This window comes from Malaclemys terrapin, chromosome 13 (assembly GCF_027887155.1).
Source record: "Malaclemys terrapin pileata isolate rMalTer1 chromosome 13, rMalTer1.hap1, whole genome shotgun sequence".
In the NCBI taxonomy this organism is placed as follows: Eukaryota; Metazoa; Chordata; order Testudines; family Emydidae; genus Malaclemys; species Malaclemys terrapin.
In genome coordinates, this window is record NC_071517.1 from 1446491 (window position 1) to 1468956 (window position 22466).

The window sequence follows — 22466 nt, forward strand, 5'->3', positions numbered from 1 at the left end:
TGGGCACGTCTGCAGCAAACAGAACCAACTTATTGCTTTACCTCTGTCATTCTGTAACTAGAAGCCTTTGGCTGGTAAAGGGGAGTGAATACCAAGTGCATGCCTGGCTGGGGTCACTGTGCAGCTGTTTCAGATCAAAGACAAATGGGTCCCCAGCCCCTGCAAACCAGAAATGCTGACAGTGCCTAACTGCCGCCCTGAACTCACCCAACAGCTAGATGGTTAATGGAGCACCAGCAACTTGAAGATCACCTGGGGGTCTGAAAAGGTGCCCCCTCCATGGTCCCACATACTCTAAGGCAAGGGGAACAGGAAATAATTGCTCTCTCTCCAGTTCAGCCCACTATGCAGAGTTGCCTTCATGACTTCCCCTGGAGACTCAGCCTCTCCCTTGCTGAAAAGACCCTTATAAACATCCTCAGTGAGCCCCAAACACACATTGCTCCTTTACACATAATAAACTAAATGGAACTTGGCCCTGCGATTCTGAAACTGCCATTGAAATGAGTTAGTAGACTGGGATACTTTCAGAGGGGTCACTGCATTCACACTGAGGTCACTCTTCTTCCCCAAGGAGAGCCCCCACTGGGTGTGTGTTTCACAAGTCAAGAGCATTTCTCAAAGGCCCATGTAGGAATTGATCTGATGTCTCCATGTGTGTAGGAGAGAGAGAACCTGCCCATGTGACTAGGAGCACATGTGGCTGGGAGGAGGAAGCAGGGCAAGTGGGAGATTGCAGTTATTTGTAAATAATCCTTAATTAATGAGATTCTCAATAATAGCTGGTTTGGCATTAGGCCGGGCAGGGATGATGGCAATCTCCATTCTTCCACTCTTCAATTACATCTTCAGGGATGGAGGCAGAACTAGGCAGGGTGAATTAGAGAAACTTTTGTCGCGTTTAATATCAATTCATTTTGCAGACTGCTGACACAGCAGGATTTCACAGCTCAGAATTTATGGTTCTCTCAAGAGCGCATGAGCAAAAAAAGGAGAAAAATGTTCTGCCATCAGCACAAAAATATCAACAATCCTGGAAAGGAGAGGCAGCCCCTAGGGAGAGCCCAGCAGGAGCAGTGCCCTACTGTGGAGATGGGCAGAGCTGGGGCACTGATTCAGCGGCCATTCCCTTCAGAGGGAGCAGACCAAGCATCCCCTCCCAGCAGGCACAGAGGTGCCAATCTGCATGGACAGGTTGTGGTCAGTCCCATAGGCAGGTGGAGTGCCCACTGCATTCCCAGCCCCTTCTTGCCATTAGTTCATCAGACAGCCCAGGCCCCCAGGAGAGGGGAGGGCACACTCTCATGTGATTTGTTCACTGTGCCTACGCTAGTCCTCCCTGTACCACATGGAGAGTCACGCTGGGGTTCCCATCCCTTCCCTCAGCCTCTGCTTTTAGCAGGTATGCACTTCTGCCTCAGGCTACACTTCAGGGAGCTCCTGGGCTTCCCCTGCCCTGAGCAGCCTCATCCCAAAGCATTGGATGGTGGCAGCATGTTATTCAGAAGCTCCTTGGAGCAGCCTGGCCACACTCAGGGGCTTCATCTGGCCATGGTTTCAGTGGGAGCATCTCTGCTGAAACTGACAGAGTTGCACCTGTTCACACCAGCTCTGAATACCATCTGTCCTTAACATGGCCCCCACTCCCAGGGGGTGAGCAATGGGCTGATAGAAATGCTGCAGGGCTCCTGCCCAACAGCCGTGTGTCTCGACCTAGAGGCTTGCCCTGCTTCTGGCTTTCTACTGAAAGGATAGAAATAGGCCAAGCAATGACAGGATAACAGTGTGAGAGGATGGCCCAGAGGTTATGGTCCAGAACTGGTAGGCCAGTCCCTTTCTCTGTGCCACTAGCTAACCTCAGACAAGCCACTCCTCCTCGCTGTGCCTTGATTTCTCTACCTCCTGGGCTAGGAGGGTAGCTTCCTGGATGTTTACAGCAGGTGCTAATGGCGACGCTGTTACTGAGCCCTGGATGGGAGAGCCTGGCAGTTCACACTTTGCACCATGGTTTCCTACATGGCTGTAAAATACCTACTGCTACAGAGCTCCTCCAATCCACTCCCCCTGGAGCCCCACCAAGAGCCAGGAACTTGCTTTGCAGGAGTACAAATGAGACAGAGTTGGGGCTGGCCAGAGACTTTGCAGGATATTAACTGGGAATGTGGCCTGGGGGGAATTTGGAAGGACACCAGTTCTCACTGGCAGCAGATTCACAGCTGGAGGGGGGTTGGACACATTAATCCCTTGTGGGGCTCACCATCACAGGCACAGAATCCACACTCCCCTAATACACCAGCATGGCTAATGGGGCAAACACCACGTGCCCTACATGGCACTGGATGTGTGCGCAGCTGTCTGGGCTAACCCTGAGCATGCTGGACTTGGGAGATCAAAGCTGGTTTAAGCTCTTGGGTTCTGAGCCAATGGCAGCCAAGCCCCACCTACCCATGTAGCCCATCGACCAGGCTGTGGCTTTGCGGGGACACACTAGGGGGAAAGCATGCCTCCCAGCCCAGGTAGACAGACTCGTGCTAGGTCTGCTCGAGGCAGCATGTCAAAACTAGCAGTGTGGGCACTGGTGGCAGCTCACGCTAGCTGCCAGAGTCCAAGCCTGCCCAGCCCTCCAGGCCTGAGCTTGGGTGGTCAGCCAGAGCTGCGACCCTTGCCACAACGTCCTCACTGCTATTTGTAACATGCTAGCTGGGAAGCAGACTCCCAGCAGCAGTGTAGACATACTCCAGAGCGCCAGAAGTGTAGCCGATCAGTTTTGTTCACACTGAGCAGGGTGCCACATTCACGCCCAGCACAAGCTGCAGGCAGGAGTGACAGATACCTGCCTGCAGGGTGTGAGTCTGAGTGACACACACATGCACAAACAGGCTGATGGGTGCATGCCTCCAGCAGAATGCTTGTCTCTCTCACCAATCAAAGCTATTACCTCCCGCACCTTGTCTCTCTAATACCCTGGGACCAACAAGGCATCCATAAGAAGAGACATCTCTGTGTAACATGGCAATGGCTCTGATTAGGTGGTTAAGATTTTGCTAGTGAGTTCCAACTTCAAGTGGCTAACGCTGCTCAGCTCACAGGCAGTGTCAGTCTGCCCAAGCTCTCCTTCAGTGCCAGACATTGGGTCCAATCTGCAGACCCCCAGCAATGTGCAAATGAAGTCCGTCAGCTGGAGAGTGCCAGCACTTTGATGGATCTGAAGTTTCCTCTGGGCGTTTGCTCTCTGTCCTGTGCAGTACTCAGAGCTCTCGGAAACGTACAGAGCTGCAGGGCCCTGCCAAGGCAGACTATCCCCCGCTGCTTCCGATAAGATGACTCAATCAGTGGAAGATGCTGGCAGCTTTTGCTCCATGTGCTTTCTCTTCATGGGACACAACTGCAGGAGGACCCCAGGAAGACGTAAAGGTGCTGCAGCCTGAGCAGCAGAGGGGAAAGATGCTCGTAGGGATGGCAGCTGGCATTCAGCACATGCAAGCTCCATGCCACAGGTGTTTCCAAAGGACAGCTGATCCAGATTTCCTCCCTGCCAGGGCCAGAAGCCACATGCTTGGCGTCTCTTTCCCCTTGCCTAGGTGTCAAACCCCCCTATCTGAGCCCTCTTTTCCCCTCTCGCAGGCCTTGTCCTCTATTGGTTGGCAGAGAGCTCAGGGGTCAGAGACTGGAAATGGTCGGGGGAGAGACTATTGTACTACAAATACAGGATTGAGCTTGTTTAAAACTATAGCTCCTGGAAAAGCCTCACCTTACCTCTGGCTTCTAGCCACAAACACGGGGAAACTGGGGTTCGAACTGCGAGCAAAGTGCTTCTCTCACAGTCCCTCCCTGGACTAAGAAGTATCAGAGAGCTTGGGGGACTGGAGACTGGAAAGGCAGGGAGGCTAGTGGTCGGGAGTGAGGAGCAGCATGTAAACATGCCTGGGAGAGGAGTTTCATCAGCATTTGGCTGCATTTGTTTAGCTCTGGCCAGACATCCCCTCATTTGCAGGCACCAAAATTCATCTCTGCAATTACAAAGAGCCCTAGAAAAGGCAGAGGCTAACGGGGAAGGGAGGCAGAAACTAACTTTTAGTGTCACTACCTTCTTTCCCCTGTTGGCCCAGAAGAGAGCTCATTAAAACAGGCAGCGCTGAAGCCCCTGCAGCATCTGCTTCAACGGCAGGGGCTGGGGCAGCGGCAGAGCTAACCCGCAGGGAATTACTGCAGTACATTCTGCTCTCAGTAAAACCCAGAAAGAGCTTTGCATCTCCAGTCCAGCTTCTGTCCCTCCGTCACCTGACACCGTCAGCCCACTTGTTGCAGTGTCCTCACTGATTTTACCCTGCGTGTTCTGCTGGCAGGATGTTCCCAGCATCCTCTGGCTCAGAGGTGGTAACTCAACAGCTCTGAATGGCCAAGTTCCCTGCAGAACATGACAGCGTACACAGGGCAGTGCAGACTTTCACAGGCACCGGACAGGTCGATCTCTTGGGCTTGAACTCCAACAGCCTAGCCCATGCTAATGGCCAGGGGCCTTATCTACACTAGACGATTAGAACATGTGCTAACATAACACCTCAAGTCCTAGTGTAGACAAGGCCCTGGACGGCTGGCTTGGAAGGAAGCTGGGTCTGGATTTCATGGTGTGAACTTGGTGCTCATGAAAGCAAAGGTACTTTTTTTGCCCTCCCCCCACCTCAGCTCTGCTGATGCCCGCCTGACATCAAACCAAAGGCAATCTGGCCTATCTGGGTGCTGGGCTTGGAAAGGCTGCAAGCCAGACTGCTCTTTCAGAGCAGGGTGGGATCAGGCTGCAAGTTGCTGATGGCTGCTTGGCACAAATGGTTTAATGTCCTCTAGTACCTCGTCACCCTCCATCCGTCTCCCCTGCCAGACAAGCCAAGGAGGAGGCAACAGACCAAAGCAAACCAATCCATCCTATGCCTGGCCCCGTGGACAGGCAGTTGGTTATTTTTGGAGGAGATAAGGGAGATCCCCAATCTGTCCACCTGGGAATCAATCACTCGCAGTCAGTCCCCAGGCCTTTCCAGTGAGATTTTCCTTTATAGCAGCCCAAATTCAGTGTGACATCCGATGCAATAAAGGGAAACCTCAGCCAAGGGCATTAATAGGCTCAGGCCGTCACTGGGGAGTGGAATGAAAATCCTGCCTGAAGTACAAGGCCTAAGGGAACTGAGTGGAACCCTAGGGCGCCTGCATGCTGTGCCCTGTGCTGCTCTGACAGCTCTTCGCTACCTGCTCTCAAGCAGAGGAGACGGTAATAACGGAGCAGTTATTACACAGTGTTATTTGACCCCAAGGGGGTTTTATGCAAAATGACACGCAATATAAATGACTGTTGTAAACAGAGAGTTTAATAAAGGGCTGTGTGCGAATTTACAGCCTCCCCAAGGATAATTAAAATTATTTATCTACTTACCTAGCTAGCCGTCTAAGCAGTCTATTAATTATTATCTATTATACACAGCCCGATTTGCATGCTGCCAGAGGATTGGCTAATAACAGTTGTCACAGAGTGTGGAGGGACACCAGGCCCTGCACCCCCGGCTTCCTGCAATTCACCATGTCTCTCAGTCAGCCAGTAAAGCAGAAGGTTTATTTAGACGACAGGAACACAGACCAAGATAGGTCTTGCAGGCACAGACAACAGGACCCCCCCAAATTAGGTACATCTTGGGGTCCCAGGGCACCATAGACAGGACTCTGACCTCCCAAGGGGGCTGTCTCCCAGCCATTCCACCAGCCAGCTCTGAAACTTGCTCCCCTTTGTTCTGTTTCAGGGCAAAGGTGTCACCTGGCCTCTAACCCCTTCCTGGGTTCTCATATTACATGCTCAGGTATCCTCCCTCGGCCAGTCTCCCATCCCCCCATGCAGACCATCCTAGCCATACTCCCCTGCCATCCCAGCCAACACTCCCCACTCAGCATTCAAAGACCACATTAAGAACAGTCTCAGTTTATCACAACAGTCTTCAGTACTGATATGCTGCAGCAAAGGGAAGGCTCAGGGCAATTCCGGCCAAGCCCTGAGAGAAGCTGGAATATGTCTCCACTGCACACTAAGCCCAGGCTCTGACTCAGGTTTGAGCCCAAGCCCCGCTTCCATCCACTCACAAATCCAGCAAGTGCTCAGGAGCAGGTCCTAGGGCCCTCCTTGGGGGATGGGTCAGAGCCTGAGTCCTGCTGGGTCTCAGGTCCAAGCCCTGTCATTTTGCACTGTGGATGCAGCTCAAGCCACAGAGGTCTGAGTGGGGCAGTATGGACATTAGCTCGGCTGTGAGACCTGGGTCTAGCACTTGTAAACCCAGGCGTACAATGAAGTGTGGACACTCGAGCTGGGAAACAGCGAGTCCAGGAGCCCAGGTCCCAGAGCCATGGGCTTAGTGTGCAGCGTACACATACCCCGGAGTCTCCCCAGTTCCTCTAGCAGCACAGGGTGCACTGTTGGTTCACACTGGGAGAAATGGTTATGCTCCTCCACCCCCATGCAGGGAGGGGCGCGTGTTAGCTGGGAGTGCACTCGGGAATTGACGCAGCACTTTCCCAGCCTGAGATGCAAGGTGGGCCAGCACTGGCCCTGGTGAAGGGTTTGTGGCGCCTCCCCGCAGTTCAGCCTGAGCACTGTGTGCAATACAAAGAGAGCTATTTGCAAGCTAAGGTGTGGCGGGGTGTGTGGGAGGGGGGGACGTGGAGTCCCTGATGCTAAGGCTCCAGCTCAGACCCCCCTCTCAGTACAGGCCTCTCTCCCCACCATATCAGGCCCCCCCGTTACAGTGGGAGGCTCGCTCTCAGGCCAAGGGCAGCTGGTGCAGCTCAGCTCCCCTCCCACTTAAGTCCCATTATAATCCCCACTGCCAGAGCAGCCTTGAGAACCTTCTGCTGTAGATGGAAGAGGGTCTAAATAGCAAAGGTGGCCATGCAATACCCAGAACCCCTTTCCTAGTGCTGTCTGTTAAGGACAAAGGCGCTGAGCCCTCAGCAGGGATGGGATACACCAGGATGGACAATAGGGCAGCATAGAAACCTGCACCGTTGTGTGGGCTAGGTGAAAAGGGGCACACCACATCCTCCTGGTCAGTGAGGAGCATGGTGTGTAGGTAGGTAGCTATGAGCAACATCACATGTGTAATTATAGGAGCAATGGATTTCTAAAGACCTCTGCTTTCCCGATCCTCCAACTTTTTGCAAACTGGCCTGGAACAGCCTGGAGTTCTGGCTCCATTGTGTCACTTACCGACTCATTCTGCTGCTGAGAGAATCTCACAGCATAACATGGGTGTGTGTGTGTGTGGGTGTCCAACCCTCTGCTACACCTACATCCCACCCCAGACAGGAACGGCCTCCCTCTCATACAGCATCTTGCAGCAGGTACGTCCCAAAGTGTTTTACAAATTGATGATGCAAACTACACATAGGCATCACTTTCTTACCAGGCTGGAGAAGTAGCCTCACTGGGGCAGAAGGCAACAGCTTATGCTAGCTGTTCAGAACCCCCTCTTCATGCCAGACTGCAGGGGAGCTCGGCCCAGCCAGCTGCCATTCCCTAGGCTGGAATCCGGGCAGCAGACAGTCTCACTATCTCCTGCATCTGGATAACACACCAAGGTTCCCTGTGGGCCAAGCAACCTCAGTGGGGCTCCTGTCTGTGCTTGGGGAGAGCTCCCCAACACTTGACGGCATGCGCCATTACTGCACGTGTTCCCACCCACTCTCTGGGGCAGTCAGAAAAGGCCCAGCCTGGAGGAGCCAGTGCTGCCACCCCTCCTCCCCACGCTGAGCAGATAGCAGGAAGCCGCCTGCTGGGTGCCTGGCTTCACAAGGCTGTGGTGCTGGGACTAATCACACTCCCATCGACTCTCAGAGGGCAGTGCCAGGAGAACAACAGGGGGTCAGCTGAACTCAGCCAGCGAAGCAGAGGACATGGAGCAGGGGGCTGCTGTGACAAGACCCAGGAATACCACCTACTCCCAAGAGACCTATGGACCAGAGCAATGGAGATTAATAGCCAGAGAAGGTTCCAGGGCTGGGGTAACTGACTTAATAGCGACTCACTGAAGAGGGGAGGAGAGCGGAAGAGGCCTGTGGAGCAGCTCCTGCTGTGCCAGGGTGGCGGGATGCTGCTGCCCCCCACACGTTTGCTTGGCAAGGCACTGTGTTAGGGGCCCGGGGGAGGGAGGCAACGGCTCTCCTGCCGCAGTGCTACCTGTTCCTCTCTAGTTATTAGCATTACAAAACCAATCATCAGTTCAGAGGCGTCAGGACCCTCTGGCTCCTCTCAGCACATAAAGAGACGTCAGGGGGCTCCAGTGAGTGGATACTTAACATTGGTTTATTAGCTTAAACCCGGCAGCTGCTGCCAGAACCTCCTCGCTGGCCGCAAGCCCTCCCCATTCGGGAAAGTGGCTGGGACAGGGAGAACGCCAGGGCTGGAGCTGCCCTCAGAGCCACTAGCCAGCACAAGGGCTGGTACCTCCAGGACAGGGAGAGTCAGTGCAGGGGCTTTGGGGCTGGCACAGGACCTAAAGGCTGGGAGTTGTTCTGGCAGAAGTTTGACAAACAGCTGGTCAGGAGAAGGGAAACCAGCTGCCTGTATCCACTGCAGGCAAAGCGAGGTGCCAGCTCCCACCAACCTGCCCAATAATCACCCTTGGGTTTGCTGCCCCAGCCCTGCTCCTCTGCCATGGTGGGTTCCTAGTGCCGCTGCTGTTCTCAGCAGACATGCACGCCAATGCCAAGCAATTCTGCTGCTCTCCTGTGCAGGGTAGGCAGTGCAGCAACGTCTGGCAATGCCAACACGCTAGGCCTATGGCTCTGGGGCTACTGAGAGTCCTATTCAAACCCACATTCCCCAGTGCCTGTTACACACCAAAACCGAAGAGCAGGATCCACCGCCAAACAGGCCCAGCCCAGCCAACTAGACAGCACTGGCACGTGGTGCAAACCCCAGGGTTCCCACAGTAACACCAGAAACAGACACGGCCTCTGTGCAGATCTCTGCAGAGGCGTGTACAGATGCCCTGCCAACGGGCTCTAAATGAGAACCCAGCCATACCGACAGTCCCGCACTGGGTGCTGCTCTTGACACAGACAAATGACAAATACCGATGAAAGAGATTCACCAAACTGGCACGCACCACAGGAATTTCCTTTCTTGAAATCCTGCCTCCTCCCCAGACAGACATGTCCCAGCCTCCCCACACCCACATGGGTACTCCTCTCCTGCCTCTATCCCCAACCCAGGCATTCCTGACCTCCACGCTTGTGCCCCAGTCCTGATAATCCTGAGCCCTGCACCTCCACCGCCCCACACAAACATACTCCCCCTCTGCCACCTGGGCTTCTCCTGTCATTCCTGACTTCTGTGCTGTGTCCCAGCCACAATAAATCTGACCCTGGCGCCTACCCAGTGCTGTCCTCCACACCTCCAATGCCACCTGTGTTCTCTACCCCTGCAGCCATGTCACTGCCTAGATCTCTCTACCACTATCTCCCACACACATACACCTGACAGCGACACCACCCCTCACTGGCTCAGCCCCCTGTGGCTATTATCAGTCCCCGGGGCCTGTTTCCAGGCAATGGATATGTCTCCTGCAATCAGCGTGACTGCAACTTGTTTAGACACACCCGAGTTAGATCAAAGGTAGCACGAGTAACAACAGCAGTGTGGCTGTCACGGAGTATTGGGGGACTCAGGGCCCTGCACCCCCGGCTTCCTGCGATTCACCATGACTCTCAGCCAGCCAGTAGAGCAGAAGGTTTATTTGGATGACAGGAATACAGTCCAAGACAGGTCTTGCAGGCACAGACAACAGGGCCCCCCCCTCAGTTAGGTCCAGCTTGGGGTCCCAGGGCATGCCAGCCCACCCCCCTTTGGGGGGTCAGAGCCATCTCTGCCTCCCAGCCATCTCTCCAGCCTCCTTCCAGCCTGCTTCCCGCCCTCTGCTTTCAGCGACCCCTTCCACAGCCTTTGTTCAGTTTCCCCGGCTAAGGAGTCGCCTCGCCTTCAACCCCTTCCTGGGTTCTCATGTTACACACTCAGGTATGCGCCCTCGGGCAGATCCCATCCTGTAATGCAGACTATCCCAGCACACTCCCCTGTCAGCATTCACAGACCACAGTGAGAACAGGCCCAGTTCGTCACAGTGGCCATGGCAGCACAGACGAGCATCCCAAGGACGATCCTGCCCAGAACCCTGGGTACACACGTGATCAATCCGTGAGCCCATGGCACCACCCCTGCCACCCTGCTATTGGTACTCAAGCGAGCTTTGATCTAGCTAGATGGAAGGTAGCTGGGGCATGCCTACATGTGCTGCAATCACACCACCCAATTGCAGTGCAGACATACCCAGGACCCCTAAGAACTCACTGCTACAGCCAGAGCCTCTCACTGACTAGGGAAAGCAGCTCTCCTCTGTGCAGCTGTTCCAGCAGGAGCCATCAGGCCAGCTAACTCCCTTGTCAAGGTGCCCAGCACACGCACAGCCAGGCTGACAGCTGGATTCAGCAAGGAGAGAGTCGTTCTCAGTGAAAGGACACGCCGAGGCACCCCAGTGCCACAGGAAGGCCAGGTAGTGCCAGAGGAGGAAGTCTGAGTGCAGGTGACAGCGCGCAGAGCTCTAGGTCTCACAGGATTCGCAGGTGGAAGCAAAGCTGCCAGAGATGGGAATGGAATCTTCCCCCAGAGCCCCCTGCAGGATTGCTCCCTAGGGCGTATTTATCTTTAAATGGCTCCAGTGAAGGAGCTTCCCCTGCTTCCCCAGGAGACTAGAACGTGCTCTAATAGACTGAGCATTGGAACATGGTTCAGCCTCGATGCTCTTTAGGAAACGATTATCAGAATGCCAGCAGGCACGGGGTCTGCAAAGAGCACCATGGACCTGCCAACCATATGGGCACTGGGAGGGGCACAGATCCATGGCAAAGTGGGCTCTGCCCCATGGAACGGGGAGGATCCCTCAGGATGGGAAGGGTCACCTGTGCAGCAGAGGCTGAATTTCTTCCACAGTGTGGAGGCAGCTGGGCTGCTCTGGCAGCATGTGCCTGCTCATGTGAGAGCAGCACTATCATTAGGAGCTCAATTCCTCTAACAGGATGCTGGGTTGTTTTAATTTGCCAGGGCGGCTGGCAGTGAGAGCCACTCTCCTCCCCAGCCCTGTGGTTCTCAGCACATGCCAGAGCCTGCCTTGCTTTGATTCCATACATTTACACTTCTAGTATTACAAGCTAATAAAAGCCGCTTGATCAAATTCCAGGTCATTACTCAAGGAAAGAGACCCCTCCACGGCCGGCAGCAAGAGCTTCAAACCAATTAAAGCAACCTAGCGTTTCTGCAGGCTGCCTGCCACACGAGGGTCTCAGTGGGCCCAGGCCTGCAATGAGCAAAATGCACAGTGTTAATAGAGGCACTTAAATGCCACGCCACGGGACTCTTGTAAATTATGCCACTCGGCAGAGGTGGGTGCATCCTCTGGAGCTCACCCTGGAGGCAGCGCCAATCAAAAGGAGATTGAATTGAATACAGCTTGCTTGGCACCAGGAACAGAAAAATGGCCACACTGGGTCAGACCAATGATCCGTTTAGCCCAGCAGCCTGTCTTCCGACAAAGGCCAGTGGCAGGTGCTTCAGAGGGAGTGAACAGAACTAGGCAATTTATTCAGTGATCCATCCCCTGTCATCCAGTCCCAGCTTCTGGCAGGCAGAGGTTTAGTGGAGGGCTCCTTGGAGGAAAGCTCTGATATTTCCTATTAGCGCCCCTTGCTGCCTGCCAGGGCAAACAATGGGCCCCATTTCCCGCTTGGGGCTACTGCAAAGATTTCTGTACAGACCAGGCTGGCAACCTGAATGTGCCATCTACCATTTCTTCATGGGGGAGCAGAGGGGACAATTAACCCAAATAAACTGGAATGGGATTGCCTCAGACAAAACCATACCATAAACTGCAGCTTAGCACTTGGGTTGTTCAACCTCCGGAGCCCAGGAACGTGCTGGAAAGCCAGAACTCCAGGGAAGGGAGGTGACAGGGGTAAAACTCCCTCCCCAGGGAAGGCTGGGATTAGATGCTCCTTAAAGGGTGCTGGCCAGGCTGAAGAATGAAAACCTCAGGCCCACGGCTCAAGCCCCACAGAGAGGAATCTGTGCCCTGACTCTAGGCCAAGGAGGGTCTGAACCCGACGAGCCGCTGTTCAGCCCTTGCCCTCATCGCCTGGTCTCTACAGACTCAGACACGTGGCAGATATTAACTACCAAGTACAATAACTATAATAAAGCTGCTATTGACTCCCACGCAGGAGTCGATAAAGATACTTAACACAGCTGGGTTTCACATTCTGCCTGCACCACCACCGTCAGTGTCAATACTGCAGCACGCGTCTGCAGGCTTCTCCCTAGTGGGGACCAGCCAGGGGGAACAAGGCAGGAGCCAAAGAGAGCGGGGAACCATCGAAAACCCCGAGAGACACCAACACACACGCCAAGAGGGAAAAGCAAGGGCTGAAGAGACTGTGGAGAGGTGCCTGTAACCAGCCCCAAAGCCAGGGCACCTTTAACACCTTAAACCAGTAACAAGCAGGGGCTGAAGCTGCCGAGAGGAAAGACTGCTGTAATGGAGACTTGCCGCACTTACTTTGTTTTCAAACTCTGCCTCCCTGGGTTCTCTGTGTCCTGAGGCTGCAGCAGATCAATGACTTGGAATTCTGTTGACTATTTGCTTGATGAGGTGCCAGAGGACAATTCTGCACCCAGATTCTAGGGGGAAGGCAGAGAAAGTTGTTGGATCCGGGTTATTGTGAAGGCAGATGAGCACAAAGGGAGTTTGTTTTGTTAGGGACAATGGGCTGCTGGATATCTTGCTGCACACAAGGCCGCTCGCTTTGCATGTTGGGAAAGGTGCTGTGAGATCTCCTGGGGAGCAAGCAGGAAGATACAGGAAGGAAGAGAATGGGCGGGAACGGAAGAGAGAGGGAGAACATGAATCCTCTTCTAGCTTCTCATTCCAAACCTGTTCTGACCCCAGAGGGATCCGTGACAGGCTCTGTTGGAGCTAGGCTGACCAGATGTCCCGATTTTACAGGGACAGTCCTGATTTTTGGTCTTTTTCTTATATAGGCTCCTAATACCCTCCACCCCCTGTCCCGATTTTTCACACTTGCTGTCTGGTCACCCTAGTTGGAGCTGCCGAAGGGGAGTGTTCCCACCCTTAGCTTCTGTCTCCCTAAATTTCCCTGCAGCTTCAAGTGGATTTGGAACTTTTCTTCAGTTCCTGTCTTAGACAGCTGTGCTGCGTCCCATGGGAGCGTTTCAGTGGGGGTGGGAGTTGCTGCCATTGCTTTAATTAGGCTGTGAAGCACTTTAGGAGTGTGAGAGGTTACAATTCACAAGCTCTCCCCAACTGCTGGCCCTGTTTTCCACACCAGAGGGAATTAGAAGTCTTCTGCTCTCCTTTATGCTGGCTTTGCAGAGGAGCTGTTGAGTTTTGCACCCTGTGCCATGACTGTGCAAGCTGCTCACTCTGCCTGCAGCTTGAGAGAGGTATGGGGCAGTACCAACATCTCATTAAAATGGAAATGAAAGAACTTTTTAAATCGGTGACCAGAGAGATGTCATAGCGGGCTGCTCCGCTGCAGAGCTGGGGAGGGGAGAACTCCGCACTCACACTGTTAAATCTGTTTGCAATCCTTCAGGTTCCCATGGAGAAGCAGCAGCAGCTTGCCCAATCCTCCCCACCACAGGTGCAGGGATAAGAAAGGACTTGCTAAGGAGAGCTGAGACACAAGAGTATGCCAGCCTCCAAGGCCAGGAGAACACAGCATGAGGCATGAGAATACAGCACCTTCCAGCAGCTGAGATTGGTTGCCTTGCACGCCAAGTGCTGAGAGCACAAGCTACCCCAAGAGCAGCACAGCACAAAGCAGGGCCGGGAGGAAAAGAAGCTAACAGCGCAGGAAATAAACAGCCAGTAAGTGGCACCGAGTGACCTGGACTGTGCATTGTAACGTTCTCTCTGCCAGAAGGGTGCATGCCATACAGCAGAGCCTTTCCATGCGCCAACCAATCAGCCATGGGCCAGTGGCAGCCCTGATGCTAGCTGACATCTGGCAAATGAGTTGAGGGGTGCAGTTTTAGCCTTCAAAACGCACATTTTGCACCAGCGGCACCGATAAGAGGGGCAGCCTGAATCCTGTGACGCAAACTCTGGTTTTATGGGTTAGTGAGCGGCAGGCTGGCTCCCTGGCTGGAAACGGTAATTAAACACACTGCTTTGCTCTCAGCCTGGTTAGGAGCAGCCTCTTCGGCTGCAGCTGACAGCAGTGCAAGGTACCGGACACCTGCCTCCTGTCTCTGCCTCTCCAACTAAGTTCCCAGCTTCCCCTTCAAACTCAGCCCAGGCAAGATGCGGGTTAGCAGGGGCAAGGAAAGAGACCAGCCCCCCAGCTCAAGGATGCAGAGCGTAATCCATCATTGGGGCATGTGGAAGAGGGGATGGGGAAATGAGACACTGAAACACTGTCCACTCCTCAAAACGTGTCCAGGGCCCTTCCTGACCTGACGACTCACCTCCTCGACATGTCCCTTCTTACTGCTGCTGCTGGCACTGGCTGAAATCACTGCACCAACCTTGGAATGGCACTGCATTGATTCCTACAGCGATGCCATGCTGGAGCCACCTGGGACCTGCCACACAGGAGTATCCTGAGGGCCCACTCTTACAGGACCACCATGGTACTGCTTTGAGCTACCACCACTCTGGGGACCCAGTGCAGGCTGTGAGGGGACGGGAGGACCGAGCCTCCACACAGCTCAGCATTTCAACCCAGGCTAATGCTGCAACCCCAGGTGCTCAGGGAAAGATCCCTCAGTCTCCCCTATTCCAGCCCCTGCCCCCACAAGCCCAGTGAGCTGCCCAAGCCCTGGCTAAGTAGCCACCCACACTGGTCTGTGTAAGTACAGTTACAGGCCTGGCTCCCTCCCTCTCATGCTGGCTGCTTCCAGCCCCAACCTCAGGATATTTATTGTCCGTTCTCTCCTAAATCACTGCTGACGGTTGGGCTGCTCACACTCCATTACAGAAAGAGCTTGCATGGAGTCGCAGTTCCGTTTAGCTTGCAGAAAAAGAAGCCTCAGAGGAGAAACCCACCCAGGAGCTGTACGGTGCTGAACTCTGGAATGATGGACGATTATGGACCATCTGCACTTTCGGAAGGGGATAGATTTATGAGCGGCACAGACAGCTAGAAGAGTGTCCATTATTATAACTCACTGCCCTCTTCAGAGAGATTCTAATCAGGCCTCTTCTCCTGCTGCTGCTGCAAAGTCCAGCTTAAGCACTAGCAGCAAGGAAAATCAATTGTTTTTTTAAGACACTATTGGCAGTGGGGTCTGGAGGAGGTGGGACAGAACTTGACCCACAACACATGCTGCCCAGAGGCACCTCTCCTCCCTGTAGCTAAGCACTGCTGGACATCACAGCCTTAGTGGAGCATGGCATGGGGCGAGAAGCTTTCGGAACCTCCTGCCCCCCTCCAACCTTTCCTCAGCTTGAGCCAAAGGACATCAAGCTCTAGCTCTGAGCATGTCAGAAGCAGGGAAGCAGAATGATCTAGCAGTCAGAGTGTGGATGTAGGAGTCAGGAGACCTGGGTCCTATTAGTGGTTCTGCCACTCTCTGGTTATGAGACCGTGGGCAAGTTGCTTCCCTACTCTGTGCTTTCATGTGATTTAAGGACTCCTGTTTGTGGTAAGGGGTACCCAAAGCTTGAGATGGACACACGTGCAAAGCATGCTCTCTGGGACGGTCTCTCTTTGGCGTGTGCAGTGCCTAGTACAAGTCCCAATCCTGATCAGGGCCTTTGGACACTACCACAACATAATACTAAGGCAGTGGTTCTCGAACTGTGGGTCACGACCCCCTTTGAATGAGGTCACCAGGGCTGGCTTAGACTTGCTGAGGCCCAGGGCTGAAGCCCAAGCCCCACTGCCCAGGGTGGAAGCCAAAGCCTGAGGGGTTCAGCCCTGCATGGCGGGACTCCGGCTGTAGGCCCCCTGCTTCAGCCCTTGAGCTTCAGCTTTGGTCTCCCTGCCCAGAGCAGTGGGGCTCAGGTGGGCTCAGACTTTGGTCCCCCCTCCAGGGGTCATGAAGTAATACTTGTTGTCAGAAGGGCGTCGGAGTGCAATGACGTTTGAGAACCCCTGCACTAAGGCACTCTTATTAGCCTCCCCAAAATACAGCTGTAGATCTTCCTTGCACAGGGCAAGTGGGGGAGGGGGGCTCCCTGGCATTGCGGGTTAGTGAACTAGCCCTTCACTTCTGGAGGAAGCACCACCTGCTGATCTGGTCACACAGAAAATGAGTTGGGCAGCCTCAGACTAATGCATAATGGACGTGGGAAACATGCAAAGACTCAGCACAGAGTCTAGCATGATTGTCAGGTCAGAAAGAGGATGGGCATAGCAGTGAAAGTGTAGGTGAGGACTGGGGTGTGCTGGCACAGCTGTGCGTGGAAGGTGGGGGAGCTAGGAACTGCAGGAGGTGCTGCAGGTCACAACCAAGGAGTGCTGGCAGGGCAGGTGCACAGGTCAGGAATGAGATGCCACTGGCAAAGCTGTTGTGTAGGGATTGTGACATTGTGCAGTCTATATGGTTTTAGAAAAATATGGTAAAAAGTGAATATAACGTAACTGGGATATGCTTCATGCAAAAGGTCTCTTGTGAGGTATCATTACAAATCTTATAATCTACTGAGTGTGATCATCCGATTTGTATAAATGTACCACTCTTGTATCTAAAACTAGAAATATAAAATATAACTCTGAGGGCCTATTCTAATTATGTAAAGTGTGGGCCATTAGTGATGGTTTGGAATCTTGATGACTCTCATTGTCTGCAGATGGCTGTGTTTACCTGTGAGTCTTCCTGTATATGTGTGTGCTGGCAAGTGAGTAATGAAGTCTTGCAGTGACATGTGATCATGTCACCTGAACTGGAATCCATCTTTATCCTGGTGCTTTTCCCATGGGGGGGAGGAGGGGTGGAAACCCAGAGGGACAAAGGGTTCTCGCCTTATGCAAAAGATATATAAAGGGGTGAAAGAGAAGAAAGAAAGGGAGAGGAGCCATCATGAAGAATCCCCTAGCTATCACCTGAGCTGCAACAAGAGCTGTACCAGGGGAAAGAATTGTGCCCAGGCCTGAAAGGTGTCCAGTCTAAGAAAAAATTTACTGAAGCATCTCTAAGGGTGAGATTATCTGTATTCAGTTTGATTAGGCATAGATTTGCACATTTTATTTTATTTTGCTTGGTGACTTACTTTGTTCTGTCTGTTACTACTTGGAACCACTTAAATCCTGCTTTCTGTATTTAATAAAATCACTTTTTATTTAGTAATTTACTCAGAGTATGTATTACTACCTAGGGAAGCAAACAACTGTGCATATCTCTCTATCAATGTTATAGAGGGCGAACAATTTATGAGTTTGCCCTGCATAAGCTTTATGCAGGGTAAAACAAATTTATCTGGGTTTAGACCCCATTGGGAGTTGGGCATCTGAGTGCTAAAAACAAGCACACTTCTGTGAGCTGTTTTCAGGTAAACTTGCAGCTTTGGGGCAAGTGATTCAGACCCTGGGTCCATGTTGGAGCAAATGGAAAAGTCTGGCTCAGCAAAACAGGGTGCTGAAGTCCTGAGCTGGCAGGGAAAACAGGAGCAGAGGTAGTCTTGGCACATCAGGTGGCAACTCCCAAGGGGGTTTCTGTGATCCAGCCCGTCACAGGGATGCAGGACAGGAAGAGTAGTGGGGGCTGTAAGCATTGAGGTGGGATAACAGGGGGTTGCAGGTCAGAATTGAGGGACACTCTTCTCACCTGCTTGAGGAACATAAGCAGAGCTGGTGCTGGGGAGAGGATAGAAATTGTACGTGGGGGATGCAGATCAGTGCACTGTCAGCTGTTTTGGGAGCCCAGGACTAGACTAGCAAGGGGGCCAGGAGTCAGGATGGAGGTGTGTTGTCTCACACACACACACACACACACACACACAGTACTGCAATATTTCTAACAGACCCCATTGCAGAGAAATCTCTCCCAGTACTAACCCCAGCTCTGACTTTCCCATCCTCCTCTGATCAATCACCAGAAGATGGAGAAGTTATACGTGCCTTTTATTTCCATCCCAGCCCTGCCTTGTTCTCTCAGATTCCAAACACTTGCTCCTCCCTGCTTTATTAGCATCATCTTTATTCACATGACAGCATCTAGGATTCATTATGAGCACCTGGGGGGCACCATAACCTCCCCCTCCCCTGGCTGCAGTGTGGTCCAGCCAAAGGATGGAAGGAGCAGAATCAATGTCTGGATCTTCCAGCCCCTTCTCCCACAATAAAATTTATGGCCAATGATATTACACGGACATCCCATAAACTCACATCACCTCTGTGGAGGTCTTCCTTCATTAAACCCTCCACTTTATAATCCAGCAATTACTGGGATCCCTCTTCCCTGAGCTAGGTTCTTTGAAAACCAAATCACTGCTGCAAAGAGCGCAAACAGGAGAGAGAGGAGGGCACAGATTCCTTCTAACGGGACAGTTCGTGCAGTGGCCGGCCCCTTGCAGGACTACATGGAATGCCCTGCTGTGCTGTGAGGAGGCACCCACCCTTCGTGCCACCTTACAAGCATGTGGACAAGGGGGATCCAGTGGATAGAGTGTACTTGGATTTTTAGAAAGCCTTTGACAAGGTCCCTCACCAAAGGCTCTTATGGAAACTAAGCAGCCATGGGATAAGAGGGAAGGTCCTTTTGTGGATCAGTAACTGGTTAAAAGATAAGAACACAAGGGAAGAATAAAAGGCCAGTTTTCGCAGTAGAGAGCGGTAAAGAATGGGGTCCCCCAAGGAAACATACTGGGACCAGTCCTGTTCAACATATTATAGTCATGCATGATCTGGAAAAATGGGTACTGAGGTGGCGAAGTTTGCAGATGATACAAAATTACTTAAGATAGTTAAGTCCAAAGCAGACTGCAGAGAGTTACAAAGGAATCTCACTAAATTCAGTGACTGGGCAACAAAATGGCAGATGAAATTCAACACTGATAAGTACAAAGTAATGCACATTGGAAAAAATAATCCCAAATACACATATATAACGATGGATTCTAAATTAGCTGTTACCACTCAAGAAAGAGATCTTGGAGTCACTGTGGATAGTTCTCTGAAAACTTCACCTCAATGCACAGAAGTGGTCAAAAAGACTAACAGTATGTTAGGAATTATTAGGAAAAGGATAGAAAATTAGACAAACTACCATAATGCCACTATATAAATCCATGGTGTGCCCATACCATAGTGTGTCCTGTTCTGGTCGCCCCATCTCAAAAAGGATATAGTGGAGCTGGAAAAGGTTCAGAGACAGGCAGAAAAGATGAGCAAGGGTATGGAACGGCTTCCATAGAGGGAGACACTAAAGATTAGGGCTATTCATCTTAGAAAAGAGACAACAAAGGAGGGGATCTGACAGAAGTCTATAAAATCATGAACAGTATGAACAAAGTGAATCGAGAAGTGTTATTTACTCTTTCCCACAATACAAAAACCAGGGGTCACCAGATGAAATTAATAGGCAGCAGGTTTAAAAAAAAACATAAGGAAGTATTTCTTCACACAACACACAGTCAGTCTGTGGTCCTCTTTGCCAGGGGATGTTGTTAAGGCTAAAAGTATAACTGGGTTCCAAAAAGAACTAGATAAGTTCATGGTTGACAGGTCCATTGATGGCTATTAGCCAAGATGGTTGGGGATGTAATCCCATGCCTGGATGTCTCTAAACCCTGACTGCCAGAAGCCAGGAGAGGAAGATGGGGTGGATCACTTCTGCCCTGTTCTGTTCACTCCCCAGAAGCATCTGGCACCAGCCACTGTCAGAGACAGGACACTGGGCTACATGGACCACTGGTCTGACCCAGAGTGGCCGTTCTGATGCTCTCACACTCCTGGGACCACAGGAAAGCTAGTCTATGGAAATTCAGCAATGTAGATTCAAAGAAGGATTGAGCTGCTAGCTGTTTCTAGGGGCAGTGGGGATGGGGAGGTTGCAGCACACCTGTGCCACTGGCTTGAGGGGTTGGGCAGGCTTAGCCCTTTCCTCCCCACTTGCTTTTGAGACATGGCTCTTTGTGTGCACTCCTTACACATTGACAACCTGGCCAAAGGGTTTTTTTTAGATCCTTTCTCTCCCCTACATGTGGCTGACTGGGCCTTGTGCTATCAGGCCATCCCAGTGCCTGAGGTTACCAAGCCAGCTGTCCCTTGGCAGGAGGGTCCGTCCTTTCAGGAGCATACCCCTAGAGTGACGCCTGTGAGCTGTGCATGTCTCTTGTGCTGCACATGGTGGCTGAGGCGCCCAACTCACCACCCTCCTGTCTCTTGCTTTGTTTGCCATAAATGGCAATTTTGTCTTGACAGCAGTGGGAGCAAGCTGTGACCCTCACTGCAATGGCCAGGTCTCAGTAAAGTTGGGGACATTCTCCTCAGCACCTTTCTCCTTCACCCCCTCCCCCCCCACTCTTTGGCAGGCACTCACATCCTACTCAGACTTTGGTTGAAGAGGAAATATGGCTGGCTTCCAGGAAGCCTAGTACCACCACAGTTAAGGGTGGTTCTGTGGCAAAGCACACTGCACACTCTTCCATAGCACTACCTACCCGCCCTAATTCCACAAGGTGCTGAGTGCTGGAGTGACCCAGGCTCCTCTGGGCACATACAGAACATGGCTGGGGAAATCACAGCTCTGTAGTGAGTGCATTTTAGCCGTTGGGAAGAGAGAGATGAGGGCAGAGACATTCCAGACACAATCCATAGTGATCATCACCAATGATGCTTCAAGCTGCTCACCAAAAGATCTCAGTGGCAGCCCAGCCTCCTGACTGCCCCTTCGGTGTTCTAACCACTAGACAACACTGCCTTTTACTTGTAGTGCAGACAGCTGTTGTGTGAACTTCCCCAATACAGCTCTACCAAGGCCCATCAAACGCAGCACTTCCCAGGCTTCTCCATCCTGGTCTGCTGTCCCCTCACAGACATGCCTGGGGGATGCGACCATTTTTCCTTTCTTTATGGACACACTGACGGGGGGGGGGTATAACTTTTGCTGTTGGAGTTGTGCTAGGGAAAAGATTCACAACGACGGCACTAGTCCCACCCACTCCCTTGGACTTTTGCAAGGGATTCGTCTACAAACTGATCACAAGGGCACAGAGAAGCCTCAATGGCCGCAAAGCACATGCAGGCTGCAGGGACAGGCAGGGAGGCCCTGGTGTTCCATGCCTGTGGGCCGGCTGTGTAACCTGGCGTGTTGGGCAAAGCCGCCACGCTTATCACTTCGATTTTATTTTCTGTTTGTGGCTCAGCAGTGCAGAGATTGGCCCATCGACAGCTACCTGCAAGGAGTTTGGTGATCAATCAATGCGCTTAGAGGGGGGTGGGGAAGCCAAGAGGACAAAGGAGATAAAAGCTAGTTACAGGGGGTCAATTTGTGCAGTTGAGTCAATCAGTCAGGGGGGCAGAAGGGCCAGAGGAAGTAAATAAACTGTAACCACATCAGGGAGGCTGAGTCCCCGGAGAGGCTTCACAATGGCAGTAAATGGGAGACAGCAGATCATGGCTGCAGCCATAATTAGGCTTGTCCATCACCAGCGCCGGAGAAGGGGCTGAAAAGCTCTTTACAGAGAACGATGTCACCTGGCACACGGTGCCCGGCGGGGCTGGCGTTCGCCTCCGCGGCTCTCACCCAGCACGCCACCTTCGTTCTCATTGTTCCCGAGACGGAGCACTCCTTAATTTACGCTTTCCAATCAATACACCCTGTCATTGTCAGCCAGGGCCATTAGTTTTACCCAAGAGAGAAAAAAAAATAAAGACAAATCATTACTTAAGAAAGTGTGAGCGAGAATTGCTCAGAGTCACAGCCGAGCCCGGTGCTCCTCAACAAGCTGAATCTCCCGCATGCAGGCTTCCCTGGCAAAGCAGCTGGGGCATGTGGGGTGGGCAACGGGAAGCACAATGCATTTGCCTGGGGCCCTGCAGTCCATGGCAGGAGTGCCCTGCAAACGCTGCACCAGGTGTCTGAGGAGGGGACTCCTGTAGTCTGCGCTGATGCCAGATAGGAGGAAGGCTCCTCGAGGCTGGGATTTGTCTGCCACTCACAGCTAGAGTTAGACAGGCAGAGGGCATCTCCAGACAGTCCATCAGGTGGCTAATGCCAGGCAGACTCAGGGAACTCTCAGACTGTGCTTTCCATCTCTTCTTAAAGCATCAAATCCTGATGTGGATGCACATGCATGCCTCTTTGCATGAGAGCATGCATCTGAGGACACCACGTGCATGGACACAAAGATTCTAAGGGTCACATAAGAAAGGGTTTGCAAGATCTTCATCCTCCATCAAAGCTATTGCTGGAGTTGGCC

At 52.5% G+C, this 22466-nt stretch overlaps 1 protein-coding gene across 10 annotated transcripts in view; it reads right to left on the bottom strand.

The window, feature by feature from the left end:
• RBFOX3 (RNA binding fox-1 homolog 3) overlaps positions 1-22466 on the bottom strand; it is a 333267-nt gene that overhangs the window by 122500 nt on the left and 188301 nt on the right. For 4 of the 10 annotated variants that reach the window (XM_054048041.1, XM_054048038.1, XM_054048045.1 and 1 more), the window contains one exon: positions 12636-12757. The exons of the other annotated variants lie outside the window; for them this stretch is intronic. The gene's annotated coding sequence lies outside the window, so the exon portion shown is untranslated. The remainder of the gene's footprint in view (positions 1-12635; positions 12758-22466) is intronic. 10 annotated transcript variants of the gene reach the window in all.